The sequence below is a fragment of the Battus philenor genome, unplaced genomic scaffold (assembly GCF_028537555.1).
Source record: "Battus philenor isolate CCGP_79_NKW_IND1 unplaced genomic scaffold, ilBatPhil1.0.hap1 SCAF_13, whole genome shotgun sequence".
Taxonomy (NCBI): Eukaryota; Metazoa; Arthropoda; class Insecta; order Lepidoptera; family Papilionidae; genus Battus; species Battus philenor.
The window spans coordinates 8,188,974-8,206,748 of record NW_027181675.1 but is presented as its reverse complement, the minus strand read 5'-3'; the positions used below and the strand labels follow the sequence as shown (position 1 = coordinate 8,206,748).

Genomic DNA, 17,775 nt, shown 5'->3' with positions numbered 1-17,775 from the left:
CAGATAATTGAAATGAATTGTAAAGCAAATGGATTTTAATTATTTACCCATATTCTTAATTAAAACTGTAATTAATTACTGTTTTAATGTGCTCCTAAATACCTAGTTATTTCCGAAAGAGAGCGCTTGTTATTTTACACAGAAAGTATATCAGCTATTTCTTAAGGAGTTATTTAGAATGAGCCATTATAACCATTCGAGAAAGGTTTAATTCTTGTCGATCCATCTGAGGCGAAAGAAGTGAAAGGTACCTAAACCACGGATCTATGTCTGTTTTTGTGTATGTGTTTATGACATTGTATTAATATAAATCGTTATGTTACAGTTTCCTTTTTATAATAAAATATCATTAATAAATTTAAAAGTTATATTTATCATAACAATTGCAAAATGGAGCATTTAGTCGTTAGTGTGCGTACATGAACTATTAATGATAAAACCATTAACGTATTTCCAAATTACGGTGAACGTGTGTAAATAGTCACCATATTGTAGCATCAGTCCGTTTGTGTGGGGATATGGTGGTTGGTTCTCACTTTATCATGAGGGTTGCGTTTATATAACGTGAGTGGTAAAATCCATCATTATTACAAGCTGTACCGTAGACAATTTTGTATTATGGTTCAGTACTGGATATAGCTCTCTTCCATAGATTTCCGATAGAATCAGTTGAAAGCGGCCTCCGTTCAACATCTTTTGACGACCTTAACTGATTTCTAACTACCGCGCCGGTGCTTCTGCGCTGCGCTTGCTGATTAAGGCTTTCCTGCGTGCTATGTTGGCTGCCCACTGACGCATCTTTCCAACCCTCAAGACAATGCAAAATAAAGAAAACGGGATATAGATTTCAACTTTTTAGACACCGAACTCTCTCTTCTTTAACAATTTATAATAAGATCAACTTACTTTTATTTTCGATTTTTAATTTTCTACCAAGTTCAAGTTAAAGTTACCCGTCGTGTAATAAGAAACTTAAGACGAACAATTTTTGTTACCACAGTTTATGTCTCAAGAAAGTGGATTTCCTTGAGATTTCTGTTGGTTTTGAAGTGTGAGTAGGAGGGTCGCCCATATAGCGGACCGGTGACCTTGTGAAGGACGCCAGCAGAAGCTGCATGCAGTCTGCTTTCAAACGGTCCTTTTGGAAATCTTTGAGAGAGGCCAGTGTTAAACAGTGGACATTCTATGGCTGAAATGACGACGATTTACAAATAATAGGCAATATTTTTATTTATTTTTCTCCTGAAAGTACTTTGTGGTAACCTTTTTTTTTGTCATACGTTAAAAAATTGACGGGTTTCATTGAAGTTCCTTGCTTCAGGTTGATTAAAAAAAAATTTGTGTTTGATTATCTGGTCGTTGTTAAGATCTTGAATTTATCATAGCAGATACGGCACTTGTAGATAGTAACTTTTACTGATTGTATGTAGTTCCGTTATGGAGAAGTTCGAAAGTGTTAGTTTATTCTAGCTCTGGGGCGCCACGTAACACGTCTCAAGCTCGAACTTAGACGAGTTGCGTAGGATTTCGTACACTATTACTTACCTATTATATCGAACTAGAGTGTTACAGAGAAACAGTATTATTTACATACAGGTAACTGTATTGTTCATCATCCAAGGCCTTAAAAAGTCTCAATAGGTTGTTATCATATAAAAACATAAATACAATATGTTAACTATCGGAATCTTTACCAATTAATATAATGATTATTAGTTTTCCTAGTAATGATGACACTGTTCCTCAATGAGCCGTGGAGGCAGCTATGCCCTAAATTTTTCTAGGAAGTATAATCAGCATTGAGAAAATCCGTATGTGAACGAAAGGCCTAGGGTTACGGATTGGTAGCGAATAGCAGTGGGAAGGCTTTTAAACTTGCGTATAATAGCGCGCATAATAGACAGCCGCTGAGACTTTAAGGTTCTGGAGTGAAGGCCATGTGGTGACAAGCGCAGTGTTCATATCCACCCATAAGGTTGACAGACGACCTTGTTAAGACGAGTAAAAATGTTCGGGCACCCACGGCTAGATCGGCGGCAATTTTCAAGGCTTCAGACTTTCAGAAGTGAAAAAAACGAATTCACGATCGGCTGAACGCTAATCATTAACAGATTACATCACGCTGTTCTATTGAGCGCAACCTAACCGCGAATTAAGCGAGAAAGTGAGGTGAAAAGGCTTTCTATAAACTAAAGAAAGACAAACGTTAGAGTAATTGACTGGACAACACCAACCTACCGGAAGACATAGAGTTCAGGAGGGAGTTTGTTTATGCTCCTCGTAAGCCGCGAAAAGGAAAGGTCAACAAGCCGACTATGCGGTAGCAAGGCAAGATTCCTTTGCAACGAAAGTGAAACTCGTGACAAAGTGTGTTGGTTAATTCACGAAATGTGTAATAGAAGAAAAATGTTACGTACATCGTGGATAACAAAACGCATTAACAATTCGACTTCAAGAAATTCTAGATTAAAATCAGTTTCTCGATTATACGCTACCAACGTGTTCTAAGTTCTATGATCCCGTCTCCTACAGACAACTAGAGAACTGCGTTAAATTACTGGTTGCAGCGAAATGGACGATGAAAGACCATGTGTATGCTTCTTTACTATGCATCTGAGAACAGCCGAGGATAGAATGGCATGGAAAGAGTTTGTCATTTATTACGTCAAGGCGTTTCAAGACGGATATGAACTTCAAAAATAAAGAAGAAACAATTGTAAATACGTAGCAAGTTTTTGCTCTTTATTTTAATTACAAAACCATAACTTTATTAAATCACCAGTTATTAACACAGTAATGACCTAGCGGTAAAAATACGCGCCTCTGTGGTACTAAAAATAGCGGTATTTTATGTATGCATCAAATGTCTATGTGATGTCGAGTGGATACGTAATATACCCAAGAGTTTATTGAGCTAATTACATTCGGAAATAAGATTGCTCTTTTGTGAATGAAGTAGCATTTGCTTACCGCTGTTTAGATGTTCAAGTAAACTACGGCATATAACACTGTATTTATCAAAATTATTAGTTATAGTACTGCAGTAATTTGGATCAATAAATTAATAATGTGTAGAATTCAATTTTATAAAAAATTCTAAATTATTTGAATAAAGTTACTCCCAATCCGACAAGATGCTTTATTGTAAAAAAAATGTTACTTCTATTCAACTTTACTATATTAAACAAGTTTCCTCACAAACACAATTACTCTGCCAGGTCACCTAGAAGTCTAAATAAACAAGTTTCGGACGCTGTTCGGATGATAACAAACCAGTTTTTTTAGCTAAATCTGACTACGTCAAACATTCTTTCCCTTTTAAATTAACACCTTCAAATATATAATTTAAAACAACAGTGTGCAGGAAAATATTTAATATTATGTACAAAGTAGGTAGCTTAAATTTCGGTATGGTTTGCACAGATGTTTAATACAAAACGAACATCGATGATTAATATGGTTAAATAAGCTGACACGTGAAAAACTGTTGAAACGGTAATTAAACATTATTAAATGATTGTTATACGATCCAACGGTTACGTGTCTGCCGCATATTATTGCTTTTGGCTGAAGTAACAGCGGGTATGAATACAGTATATGACTTCAATCCAAACGACATATGTGTAAACATTGACTACTTAGTTTTGAGCTTTAGCGAGGAATCGAATCTAGTATCCTTTCTCTGAAAGACTTGTTTCGTAGTATTACAATTGTTTTTATTGTACTTAGTGCTTTTTCACTACTGACTTTTTATTATTATCAAATTTTGTGTATTTTTTGTAGCTAAAACGTAATAAAGTGGTATTCGGAGAGCTTATTGTAGATATAAAGCTTTATATTTTAGGAACTTTTGTCGATCCCCTATCCCGTTATTTTATTTTATTTATGTATGTGTGATTGAAATTAACGAGTTACGCACTTTTTAATTTTTTTTTATTTTGAGTTTGAAGTCGTGAGTTTAAAGTTTCTACGTTGTATCGCCATTTTGAAAATGTAATTCAATTATATACTCTGGAGTAGTGGATTTAGCTTGACTTAATATAAAAATGCCTAAGATGTGTTAATTTTGGCCAACTTATAGAGACGTTCAAATACAAGGCATCTGACGGTTTTGAATATTGTAATTCCTAACAAAAATTACCTCAGATTTTTATTGAATTTAATCACTATTTAAATTTTGCTATTTTCGTATGTAGTTATAATTCCGTATTTATCAAACGATCGAAGGTTTAACCACTGAAACAAACGTACACCCAAAGATTGTTGACCTCAATTGTTATGAATACTTACTTAGATGTCCCGTATGATATGACAAGGATAGCGGTAGAGATAAACAGGGCTAAGATTATGCAGCATTTCTTATACGAGATTCGGAGTATATGACGCAATTTTGCTTAAAAAAGGGGTCAATAACTTTGTTAAATGGAAAAAGATTTCGAAGATTTGAAAAACATAAGTTCTAAAAGTGTTTTTGAAAATGTAAAACCCTGTTTTACTCTTTTTGGATTGAGGCTGGAGCGGTTTTTGCTGCTATTATGATAAATGTATGCCATTGAAAATTTAATAAGTAGTTTTGTAAGTTGACTAAGTTTAACATCGGCTCGTTGGTCTAGGGGTATGATTCTCGCTTTGGGTGCGAGAGGTCCCGGGTTCAAATCCCGGACGAGCCCTACTACAACTTTTATTTTAAAAATTGGAATTAATTCTTTACTAACTTAACAGCATGACGTCCTGAAAGTTTAACTTTAGATGTGACCATTACTTGACTTCCATGCAGATACTTATGAATAACATCGCACTGTAAATAATATTGTAGATATACTTTGGTCTTGAACGACAGGCTTATGATATAAGACGTAACTTTCACTTTGTAATCCTTTTAGAAATTGACAGGTCAATTTACTTTATGTAACTTGTACAAACTTGTACTACAGTGTAATAATTTATAATAACTGGTTAATAAATAATATGAACTCCTTTTTTCAAGTAAAACCAATTTAATTTTTATAAAACCTAATTTATAGTCTGTATTCATTAAAATTGGTTTTCTATATGAGCTATAATTTTTAAAAGTTACATCGGCACGGTTCGGTATGTCAGAAAGCTAAAGAAATGATCATTTTATTGCAAACTAATTGTTGCGATTCGGTGAATAGGGTCCCCGGGGCTATTAACCAGATTAAATCTATACAGAAACAATAGATTCTATTGTAGACTTGAAACTCACAATCTGTATGGTCATTAACAAAATAAAACTGTTATTTTGCTAAATTGGGACGTAATTGGTATCGGTTTTGGTATTGCCGGTTTCCAATAAAATAACAAGTTGATGATTTCTATATAAATTACGTATTTAATTTTGATTTGAAAAAAGTATTTGTTGAAAAATATATCTATTCATAAATCTTTATATAGTTTTAAATGGCTGTAGTACCCATCGGCTCGTTGGTCTAGGGGTATGATTCTCGCTTTGGGTGCGAGAGGTCCCGGGTTCAAATCCCGGACGAGCCCAAGGGTTTATTATTTTAATTTACAACTTAGTTATAACACGCAGTATACTGCATATACTAGGTAAAACATCTATGTAAACTCTTTTGCAATCGTTGTCTACAGTGACAAAAAAGTAACGGAAGAGACAAACAAGAAAAGTTTGTCTTGGACGATCAGGGGGGTTCTCACCCCCCTACACGTTCTTAATTGTCCTTGACGGCTTGTTTTCGATTGGTTACGAATTGTTTTGTAAACTATTGTAAGAATCTATATTATTGTTATCGATAGCTTGTATAGGCTTCAAAACGGCGCATTATAAATGTTTTAAAGATGGCGACATCCACAAGGATCGAATTTGAAATAGTGGATTCACTAAGTAGTGTTCATGACAAGTTGCAGAGTGGTGGGATCTTCAACGGTTTTACACTTATGGGGAAGAATCATGTCCACCTGTGGACGTTTTATGATTGAAATTTTTAGGTATACATAATAAAGACACATTTCGATTTTAAGCGGTTTGTAAATAATATATAGCATGTAATCTGTAATGCATTTCAATTAAGGCTTGCATGGGCTCGTTGGTCTAGGGGTATGATTCTCGCTTTGGGTGCGAGAGGTCCCGGGTTCAAATCCCGGACGAGCCCGAGTATTTTTTTATGCAGACTTTCTTCAGAAAAAAATATGGTTTAACTTATCACGCGTTTCGAAAGCCGTAAAGGTTAATTTAAAGGACACGCGTTCCGTAAATAATAGACGTGTTTGATAAATATTAAGTTACTGGCATTTTTTTCAGTAGATTGCAAGTAAATAAATTATTTTTAGCATTAACGTTCGCAGTACTTGGACAGCTGTGTGACTGTTGCAACAATTCATTCGTCTCCTGGAACCGCGTTTTACTAAATTGCTTTTTAAAGTTCTCCAGTTGAAGTTTTAACTGAAACCGCGAACTTCCACACTGAAAACTAGTCGATGGATGGCTGCATTATTAAAGAATGAATTGGACAATTTATTTACTATTACAAGTATCAATTTAATGTAAAGCGCAAGAGTCAAAGTCGCAATTTGGTACATCGGGGAAAATAACATAAATTTATATCATGACGTAGTACAAACGACATTGGAATATTGGACAAGCAAGTTATGGCAATGAATATATAGTGCATTCCCAAGACACCATAAGTCCAGGGTTTTTGAAAATAAAGCTTAGGTTGATACCCAGGGGATACTCGGCCATTCCGTGACGAAGATTAAAATGGAACATGAGGTCCCATGCTCCATTACCTTAACCTTAAAGAGAAACCGAACGATACAGGATGATATGATGCATCTATGGCACTGTGAGAGTGACGATGGAGGTTTAGCATTCCTTGGGACCTGTTTAGATACCAGTGCATTTTTTTTTATATCTGGTCCCTGTTAAGCGAAATGACTAACGCTTTGCTAACGCTGCTGCGTCAGTAATCTTGTAACGAGAACTGATGTTGCAGCGTGAGCAATATAGATATAGTTAATCTGCCAAGAGACACGAATCCATCCTATTTTTTTTTAATTAAGCATCAATAATAGTTTTTTTAGACATCGCACCATCTAAACTGAGATGTTTATATTAGTGCTCACGTTCACAGAAAATGAGATATTAATTTAAAATTATCATTTTAAATTAATAATTAGTTTAATTATATCAACTCAATTAAATTGACGTGACGGCTGTTCAATGTCAGCAAGATCTCTTTTATTTAGATTCAATTTTAAATATCATATTTACAATTTTTTTTTAAATAAAGTGTAACCGAAAATGTCACTATAACTATTCGAGAGATCACAAGATATTTAGCTTGTATGAATTACACATAACCTTGTCTTTAATCCAAAGGGCATTTTGTTTATTGCAAATCTTCCTCAAAACAAAGAAAGGATATCAAGGATTTAATTCGTGGAATAATGTAACTTTCATTATGATACAAAATAAAAAAATGGAAAGATAAAATCTTTATTTGAATATTTACTTTGTAAACATTCGATATAAAAAGCAGAAAAATGGTTGGAGCTTAGTTTTACTGGTAGAAGAAGCCTAAAGGCACCAAGTCCCAATTACACAAATTGTAAAAATGGTAAATAATGAAATAAAATAAAAACTAAAATACCTTTTATGGACAACTGCTGACAGTTCTCTTATATGTTTTTATTATCATCATGTTAGCGGATAGGCTCCCACTGTAAGGTCACCATGGTCGGTCATACGCTGCCCGCAACGAACACATTCTCGCGATCTGGACTATATCGACGGTCTACCTACTGGGGAGGCTACCAACCTCGCGTCTACCGACTCGTGGTCGTCACTTGTACACCTTTTAGCCCCAACGGCTGTCGGTTAAAAAGCGATGTGCCCTTCCCATATATAAATTAAAGAAAATAATTCTCTGGCTCTACTTTATTAGTTAAGATGCGCTAGGCTGTCTACACAAAGTATTTGGTCTTCCAAGATTTCGAGGACAAACTGTATTGCGCAAGATTTCAAAACCCGTGGTAGTGTGAAATTGTACATTACTTACACGTTTCTCGTTAATTTGTTTTATAAACTGAAAAAACTGAATGATTAATTAAGTTGATAAATTTTGTGCTTAATTTAAATAGAAAGCAATTAATTAATATGTACCGCGTTACTAATCTTTGAAAATATGAAACAATTATGACTTTTCAATTTGTACTATTTACCGAACGGCTCGTTGGTCTAGGGGTATGATTCTCGCTTCGGGTGCGAGAGGTCCCGGGTTCAAATCCCGGACGAGCCCTGTTATCCTTTTTGTTATAGTCATATTGGAATGAAAATATGAAAGCAAAATTTTATTAATAGCATTCACCACTCTATACAAGAGAAAGATAAAACAATATTTTTAGTATGATTACATTTTTTTTTTCGTTTTTTTTTTTTAATTTATTTTTATTATTCTCTTTTATTAAACGTAAACCTGAACTTCACGCAATTTTATCCCTCGTACTCCTTCGTGCAAAACTATTCAATTCCGGTTATTGAAACCATTATTTATCTGAATATAACCATTATCTGAATCTTTCCGTGTCCAAGATTAACTTAAAATAAAATGTTTACGAGTTCTAAGAAAAACTTACTCTGTGTGAAATGAGTGGTATTCGCAACATTTTTTTTAATTGCCACCGCTATTGGAGGCCTCTCGTACCCCTAATTTGTTGGGATCAGGGTCTTGGTTTACAAACAAGTTTTTCAGACTTTTTTAATACATTACTACACTTTTCTTATTTTATTTTAGTCTATTTTCCTAATATCAATTGACTAGTTATTTTATGTGCAGTTTAATTGGTACCTACTTATATATACTGTTTTATTTCTTTTAACATTATCGCTAACCACCCTGCGAGCAAACGACAGGAATGATGGGCGAAGTTTGTCGTCGCTCATCATTAAGGCGATGCTCTCCATATCTACTTTACGTTTTGTAATGGTCTCCAGGGCACTACGCATCCCTGCATGTGCGGGACAATAGGCCACAAGGTGGGCCACGGTCTGGTCCACGCCCGGTTCGCAGTAGCACGAGGGGTCCTCCTTGAGCTTGAACCTATGAAGGTACACAGAGAACCCCCCGTGCCCCGTGAAGAGCTGGGCCAAGACTGCGTCCACCTCGACTTTGCAGAGCACGCGATAGGACTGCGTGACATTCGGGAAAAATATCCTCGTTACCGAAGTCGTCTCTCCTTCCACATACCTCCTATTCCATTCGTCAAGCGTTTCCAGTCCAAGCTGTCGCTTGACGAATGAGATGGGGCATTCCTCATATACAGGTTTACATTTATTTATTTATTCAGGGCCGCGTCCTTGGCCAATATTCGCAACATTTAACTTAATATTTAAGCACTTGCGAGTACATAATTTGCGTTTTCCATTTGTAACTTTTAAAGAAAACCAAGACTTGATACTAGACTAAAATTTTGACTGTTTCAATTGTCTCGTAACAGTCCAAAATTTTGTGTAAGGCAATGTAATAAATTACACTAAAGGTTTTAAAACACTGCTGGATTAAGTTTGAAACCGTAGATAGTTTCTCTCTTTTTTAAATTAAGAAAATGATAAAACTCAGAATACAAAGCAACACATACGACCAGATGAAAACAAATAAATAAAAAATATATAAACATTGTATTTTAAATATGACGATCATGTTCTGGCACATTATTCGGCATTATCAAAGTCCTTCTTTTCATTCAATTACTGTTTTGTTCTGGCATACGAGTGTTCAGTTATACCAATTGTAAATAATAAAATATAGTTTTAGCTTTTTCGTAACGCCTTTCACATGACTTCTTGTAAGAAGTGACAACAACTTCGCACATTTCTGTCAAGCCGCCACAAAAGCTTAACCGGGTTATGATTTGAGCTCTGAAAGAGCCGGAATGTATTTTTCAAAAGGTGTACCTTTCATTTCTTTGTCATAAATAAGCCTTGCATAGTTTCGAACGTTGTATTAGGTCAGTGACTCGTAGAAAAAATATTGATTCTCTAAAAAATAAGGTATTAAATTTGCTTCAGAAAGCAATAACTCAGGACTTCTATTAACGCAACACATAAAGAAGTAAAAAATAATGAATTATTATATATTATCATATTACAACACATGTATCACCTTGTCCTTGGACGGTAACAAACTAGTAATGCCAGCCTGAGCCAATGCTCCTGAGGGAGCCATCGTGTAATGCTACCAAAAACGCTGTTTACGCTATCCTTGTGCCACTTGCGTACATTTTATTTATTCAATTTTTTATAAAGTAGGCCTTAAACTTTGTGCCTTGTCAACATATTAAAAAAAATGTCTTGGGCTCGTCCGGGATTTGAACCCGGGACCTCTCGCACCCAAAGCGAAAATCATACCCCTAGACCAACGAGCCGCTTATAATTATACTTCAAATATGCAACTACTATACCGATTAGGCAACGTTGTTATAAGAATTTTTTTTTAATACAATTTGTTAAAGGTATTCTTAGGGTAAGGATACTACGCAAGATGATGGTGATTATATATCATCTTTTAACTATGATATGCTATTTTTATACGCTTAATAGATTCAAAACAATGAACGTAATTTTAATGCGTATACTCTCTAACATATAATTATTATTTAAGGTCGCGGGAAGCTGCTGGAGGCGGACAGCGCAAGCATTGTGAGGATCTTTTAGGAAAGCCTGTGCCTTGCAGTGGGCGTTTATCGGGTGAAAAGAAAAAGGATAATTATCACCGCGGCAATACACCATTACTTATTAAACGATCATTATATAGGATTACAGATTAGGTCTCACATAACATTATAGCACAATAATAATGATCTGGTAACTTGTTCCTTGCAGTGAGTGAAGGAATCCGAAGAATATAGTGTAAAATTTAAGGAACGTTGTCTGAAAGTGACCAATTTTTTTGGAGAAATAATCTCGCATCACCTTTTTCGTCTTTGTCTCATTAGAGGCTTATAGAAAAATTGCGTCAGTCTCCAGGATTATGAGAATTCTGTCGTATATTAAAGAAAAGTTATTTTATTTAAATTATCGTGTTAGAGCTGTAATACCTACGGTGAGATGTATGCGTGTATTGCGCGTAAGAGGAGTTGAGTAGTAGAAGTAGATTAGTGGAATGAGGTAAAAATGATTCAGTAAGGACCTAAAAGCAGGCTGAGTAGAGGAGAAAGAAAAAATATTAGAGTTTTTCTCATAAATTGATATGGGCGATGGGTATGCAGGTAATGCGTGTATTAAACTATCGTAATTTTACGCGAGTAATTTTTTGTCTGGATCTTCAGCTTTGATCAACCCTAGCGTCATGTGAGTGCCATTTCAGTAGAATTTCTTCACTTGGAAAAAGGCATGATAATTTCACCTCCGACACTCGCTAGTATGAGTGTTTGGAGAACCGTATTTCTTTTTTATTTTCCTATGGTTTCTTTCTTGCTTGGTTTCGGTAGAAGTTGATGCTGCGTAATTTTTTAAAAGATTGATTGTCTCACGATTTTGGCGAAGTCTTAGTGTAGCTCGGTCTAAAATTAACAAATCTTAAGGGTTTCATACGCCTTACTCGTAATAGTTCTCAAATTCGTCGCAGTCACAGATTGCTGTTTTTCTTCTAATTTTTCCTCTGCTTCACCTTGCCTATCTTTCATAAGGTTCGGCAGCACTATACCAATCATGGAACCTTGTGATCACGACCACGTTCCTGCCTATAAACAGAAGGAAGTATCGTGCACTAGACCCCAAGTAAATACATAATCTCTCCAAGAAGCTCTCCGCTATGTAAGAGATAGTGTAGTAGTTTCCTATGATTCTGATGACTGAAACCCTAGAAAAACTTCTTAAAACGGTATTTTCTTTCATGTAAGGGATTTTTTCAGCTACTGCATATAGGCTTCCTCTTTCCCTTAAAGCTTTTGTTGTTAGGCAACAGTTGCTTTAATTTATCTGCGGAATTTTTTTTCAGGTTATAAACAGTAAAATTAAATTCTTTGGTAAGTTGCAGTGTCTATTTAGGAAGAGATAATGGGACCTTCGACCACGATAAGCATTTTAATGTTATCAAAATGGTAGTCGCTGTATTGCAGTTATAAAGCCCATGAAGTCTCCATACATACAAATGTTCCTAGAAAAAATAAAGTAGGATAGTTTATATTTTTTTATTATTTATTCATTGCCAGATCTTTTTTACTATTTTTGATGAATTCCGATATTTTGTAATTAAAATATTTATTTCGCTCTTAGTCTTATATGAAATTTTATCTATTTATATTAAAACTTGTAATATCTTGAATCCAGTATGTACTGCTTCAAGTGGACATTTTGGTAGGCTCCTGTAACTGTTATGTGTAAAACTGTATATATTACCTGTCATATCTTGCGAATGACTTGCGAATGGTAGTTTGCCCTTCTTGTATGCGCAGTAGCAACTTGTTACTTGTTATTTAGTTTACGTATATTCCTCGTACAAAACTATCCAAATATCATTGATGATTACAGACAATTTAAAGATCATTATCAAAGTGCTACACTATCAATTCACCGCTGGATAAAAAATTGGGCTCGTCCGGGATTTGAACCCGGGACCTCTCGCACCCAAAGCGAGAATCATACCCCTAGACCAACGAGCCGATGTTACTTCTTTAATAACATGTGTACACTAATTCATATATAAAGTTTATATTCAAAACCGTCTTAAAGCCAAATTTCGCATTAACTATTTTTATAAAATCTGTCTAATTCATTGATGTTATTTTAAGAAAAAATATAGCACGTAATAAGTTATATATGTTTGTAGATCCAATTTAATTACTTTTTATAATGAAGTAATGACAAAAGTTTGTTTTAATATAACAGCATAAACACCTCTTAAAAGCAGAAACGGTATATTAATGTGTTTATTAGGTAGCTTTCACTTTCAACACGATAACCCGAGGTGATATTAAAAGGATTGCCTCGAAACATTATGACGTTTTTTCGAAGAGAATGTAATTGAATTAAATTTAAATAAATAATAATAATATTTGTATTGTGTAAAGTCAAGGAAAACTGTCTTTTTCATAGATAGTAAAATAGCGATTAAATATCGTTTGTATAAAGAATAAAAAGATGTGGTATTGAAATCCTTGACCGTCCAATCGAATCCATTTAAATTGTTTCATATCTTCTACGGCGCAGGTTTTATACGTGCTTGTGTTGTAAGGAGAGTTTGTAATGAACGTGTAATTCGTGTTAAAAAATAGCTTAGAGGGCTCGTCCGGGATTTGAACCCGGGACCTCTCGCACCCAAAGCGAGAATCATACCCCTAGACCAACGAGCCGTTACTACATAAGATATAATGTACGCAGTGAAGTCAATTTTGAATATAAATAAGTTGTTATTTAGATGATTTTTCCGAAAAAAGAGTATTATTGTTAACTTTCCCCAAGTGCTATTTCGTCTCGTATAGGTTAATATTAAGCTGTACTTTGATTAAGTATAAACAAATAGTGCATACTTTGGATTAAAATTCACGAATAATTATGAGATTGTTGTCGTAAATATTATAAAATCAAATTTTGCTTAAAAAAATTAGAAATAATTTGATATTCCTTAATTAGCAAAAATGATATTGCGTGTTCTGTTGCGTATTTTTCTAAGGTGCAGTATAACGGTGTCGGTAAAAATATGGATTTTATTTGATAAACTTTTTAAAATGATTGCATTTAGCTTTTATAGCTATTAACAGATATATATAGTCATGGACGTGGAAGACCGACCATTGTGGCGAATTTTGAGGGAGGGATATGCCTCGTAATAGCTTCTACCGGCTGACTTGATGAAGGTGATGGCGACACACATAGTCCCTCTGTTATTACTTATTTTTAGTACAGGGTGATTGGTTATACGTGTAAAATCTTTAATGGGGTAAACATATAGGTCATTTTTAGGAAAAAATGTTTGAAGTTTTTACATTTTTTTCCAATAACGTTGAATAAATTGTACACCCAAAATATGTCATGTTTTTTTTATTTTTTATATTAGAATGCGACATGCCTATAACTTTTGGCAATAGAAAGTTTCCAGGGACATTGTAATCAATAAGTAATATTGATATGGAATATTGAAAATTTTTCTTACTTTTTCTACACTTTTTCTTACTATAAAGTAGTACATAGGTACATTATTTATTATTTCTTTTTGGACATGGTATCGCATACGTTAACTGATAGCAAATAAGCTATACATTAACCTTTAAAGCGTTTTCATGTAACCAATCACCCTGAATACTTACAAAAATCTTTATAAACCTATATATTAAGAATAGGTGTAGAAATATTTCATTACTTAATTAAATTGATAGATTTATCTGTTACCATGCCAGAATTTTAAAGTGCTAATATTATTTGAAGCACCGGATTTTAAAAATAGGTTTCCGCATTCATCCGCATTGAACTAATTAAGGAGAAAAGCTTGTTTTATTTCATCGATCCACTATTTTATTAAATTCGATTGCGAGTGGCATTTTCCTTTGTGTAAAATAGCATTTATTTTATTTAGGTCACCCATAAGTTATAACATTCAGCTAACAGCGCAAAAATCTCGATTTAAATAGGTTGATTATGTAAGACAGGTTAAGATCTCGTTATTTTTCCGATTTGGTACTATCAATGTACAAGTTCTGGAGGAGTGAAAGGCCCAATCATACAGAAAAATTACGTGCAACCTTAATATAACCTTAACCATATTTGTAAGATATCTTTTAAAAATGTTAATAATGTACCTACATTTTATTATCATCAACTTTTATGTCATTTATGGCATGTTGAAATGTGATTATTACATCTGTGTGTATAAATAATATAATCTAATATTTCTACCTATATACGGACTCATTGCGATATTCCTAGAGCCTTAAAATTAAGTATGAATATTCCTTTCATCAGGTTGATATCAGCACAGAATGGATTTTACGAAATTCCACCCAAAAGGGGAGTTGAAAGGGCGTTCATTAAAAGCGAAACGGGCGGAGGAGACATAGGTTTTGTATAAAAAATGGTCTGAATAATATGTTTAGTGACTTTCTGATTATTAAAATTACCTTTTTATGTTGATTTAATTTAAAATAAGACGTATATAGTTAAAAGTTTTCTTAATTTCTGTGTATCTGGTGGTAAGACTAGAGCGCTCTTTTGACAGCTTGAGCCGGATCTGCTACATACTAATGTTATTATCATGTTAAGATGCCGCTGAGTTTATAGTTCGCTTGGGTGTACGCTCCACGTCGGCGGTATACCATACTAATAAGAACACTTTTAAGGACTCACGCAGAAAATAAAAGTTTCTTCAAGAGTACCAACCGATCCAACTGAGCTTAGGGTTTCTCGGGTGCTCTAGTGTGACAGCCCCAGCCAGTCGGTGTCCTTACTCCATGGAGTATTATAAAATTAGATTAAAGACACGCGACCACCGCACTTCAATAATACCGATAAAATAAGGTCCAGATTTAAATATGTGAATGTTATATCCATATCCGTTATCTGAAGTTTTACTTATTATAAATTATACTTGATATTTACACGCATTTCTTAAATACCTATAAAACACACACACATATATATATATATATATATATATATATATATATTAACGAACCGACTATCCTCTTTAAATAATTCGTATAATATAACGGTTATTGGCGTTTTGCCCGTTTTGTTTTGATCCTTACTTGATACGTTAAATTATCATATGTATATTATTAAACCAAGTGCGTTGACCTAACTTGCACTTGAATTCAAGTATGTTTTCAAGGTTATATTGAATTGAAACATAACAGCCAAGATCAGACTTAATTTAATCAAAACCTTGTCTTATAGTTACTGCTATAGTCAAAGACAAGATTATTTGTTGAATAAAATGATAAGATTGCAATTTAAATTCTTTATTATTGGTAAATAAACATATATACTGTCGTCGTTTCAGCCCATGGACATAAGCTAGTAGATTTGTTGAAGTAATAATATGAACTTAATGTTGTTATCAATGTTACGGACGTTGACAAGATTTTGATGCTGTATGTCAAATTTACATGTATTGTAATAAAACGAAAGAAAAGTAATGTCTCTGAATTCGTGAATTCATGTCAGTCGATAGATGTTAACAGCGAGCCTTCTATACGCCTCCCTCAAAAATATCTACTAGGGATATCCAATAATCGCTACGCTTAGCAGGCGGTTTGGCGATCACAGTATGGTATTATGGTACTGTAGTGTATGTGTATGAACGCAGCATAGACAAATAGGAGGGACAGACTTGGATGCTCTACGGGAAGGGGGCTAGGGAATATGGCGACTTAGCGAGGTGGAGACAGTTGTAAAACTTATGATATATTACTTAACTTATAATAACCTAGTAATAGTTATGTTCCTCCAAGATGTGTTTTTATTAACATTACAGGTATGCAGTGAATGCTACTGTAAATAATTAAGTACGATTCACAATTGTAGTATAGATGTTTTATTTTCGGAAGTAGTATAGGAAGAATGTAAAAGTAAAGAACACCGTGAAAGTAAAAAAATCAGTAATCGCAATAAAATTTATATTATTATTATCATTGAACGATTGTAATAAAATCAAACGAAGATAAGCAAAGTAAAGAACAAAATTGCACACATTGTTCTTAATCTTAGCCACATTTGTTTTCTTTCACTTCCGAAGACAGATCAACTGTTCTTTTCAATTTAAAAACCAGTTTAACTCTAAATAAGCATAAATGGAGAGTAAAAATGAAACGAAAAATAGTCGAGTCACAAGGGATAAATAAAAGTATAATGAATTTAGATAAATGACAAATGATACTTGTTTAGATATTGTAGAAATTCCACAATAAATTAATGCACTGTTTGCTTTGCGGTAAATAAGTAAATTCATACATATTTTTATTTTTGCCCTATTATTTATTTTTAAAGATTATTTATAAAATAAACAAAGATAAGGTTATTAATAAAAATTACATTAAATAACGGTAAAACTGCGAATTACTAGTCTGTCATTTATCAACGCAGCAATAGAAATATTTTATGTTCATTTTAAGTTCATAAACGAAAAAAGCTATGCTATGCTTTATTGTTTCACTTCATAAATTGTAAATTTACTGATGGAATTTTTTAACATTATTAAAAAAGACTTGGGCTCGTCCGGGATTTGAACCCGGGACCTCTCGCACCCAAAGCGAGAATCATACCCCTAGACCAACGAGCCAACTATCATGTTGTTCAGAATTTATGATAACTTCATAATTTAAGGCTGAACGAACAACAATACTGACTGAACAACAATATCGAATTAAAAGCTCGAAAGTTATTCTGATCTTGTTATACCTAGGTAGTCTGATATGCGAAACATGCCATCGAAGATTTTACTTGGGAACTTGTAATAGTAAGCAACACGAGGTAACTTATTTACATGCAGGAGGTGAATGCAGAGATATTGTTTTACACAGCTATGGTTATCAAGGTCCGCCTCTTTACGAGATTGTATCTGTTATAAGGTAAAGTGTGAAAAAAAATTATCTGTAAGGTAAAATTTCTTATTTTTTCAGACGTATTCATAGAAACTGCAGCGCCTTTTAGTTTTACTGCTACGTTTGCAATGCGTACGGAATGTTTATTTGAAAACATATGAGAATCAGTTTGTTAGTCACGATGTTCACCTACCGGTTTTCGGAGTCTTTTTTGGCGGGCGCAGCAATTTTTTCTTATTTGAACAGTTTTTAAAGGAG

General features: G+C 34.0%; 8 non-coding genes across 8 annotated transcripts; 4 read left to right on the top strand and 4 right to left on the bottom strand.

Annotated features, from left to right (window-relative positions):
• The first annotated feature begins 4,598 nt into the window (after positions 1-4,598).
• TRNAP-UGG (transfer RNA proline (anticodon UGG)) lies at positions 4,599-4,670 on the top strand. Its single transcript has one exon. It is a non-coding gene; the product is annotated as a tRNA-Pro (tRNA).
• A 769-nt stretch (positions 4,671-5,439) lies between these two features.
• Positions 5,440-5,511, top strand: TRNAP-UGG (transfer RNA proline (anticodon UGG)). Its single transcript has one exon. It is a non-coding gene; the product is annotated as a tRNA-Pro (tRNA).
• Positions 5,512-6,062: 551 nt separating this feature from the next.
• On the top strand, positions 6,063-6,134 carry TRNAP-UGG (transfer RNA proline (anticodon UGG)). Its single transcript has one exon. It is a non-coding gene; the product is annotated as a tRNA-Pro (tRNA).
• Positions 6,135-8,210: 2,076 nt separating this feature from the next.
• Positions 8,211-8,282, top strand: TRNAP-CGG (transfer RNA proline (anticodon CGG)). Its single transcript has one exon. It is a non-coding gene; the product is annotated as a tRNA-Pro (tRNA).
• A 2,053-nt stretch (positions 8,283-10,335) lies between these two features.
• On the bottom strand, positions 10,336-10,407 carry TRNAP-UGG (transfer RNA proline (anticodon UGG)). The gene has a single exon. It is a non-coding gene; the product is annotated as a tRNA-Pro (tRNA).
• Positions 10,408-12,573: 2,166 nt separating this feature from the next.
• Positions 12,574-12,645, bottom strand: TRNAP-UGG (transfer RNA proline (anticodon UGG)). Its single transcript has one exon. It is a non-coding gene; the product is annotated as a tRNA-Pro (tRNA).
• Positions 12,646-13,263: 618 nt separating this feature from the next.
• TRNAP-UGG (transfer RNA proline (anticodon UGG)) lies at positions 13,264-13,335 on the bottom strand. The gene has a single exon. It is a non-coding gene; the product is annotated as a tRNA-Pro (tRNA).
• A 3,848-nt stretch (positions 13,336-17,183) lies between these two features.
• TRNAP-UGG (transfer RNA proline (anticodon UGG)) lies at positions 17,184-17,255 on the bottom strand. The gene has a single exon. It is a non-coding gene; the product is annotated as a tRNA-Pro (tRNA).
• Between the last annotated feature and the right edge of the window lie 520 nt (positions 17,256-17,775).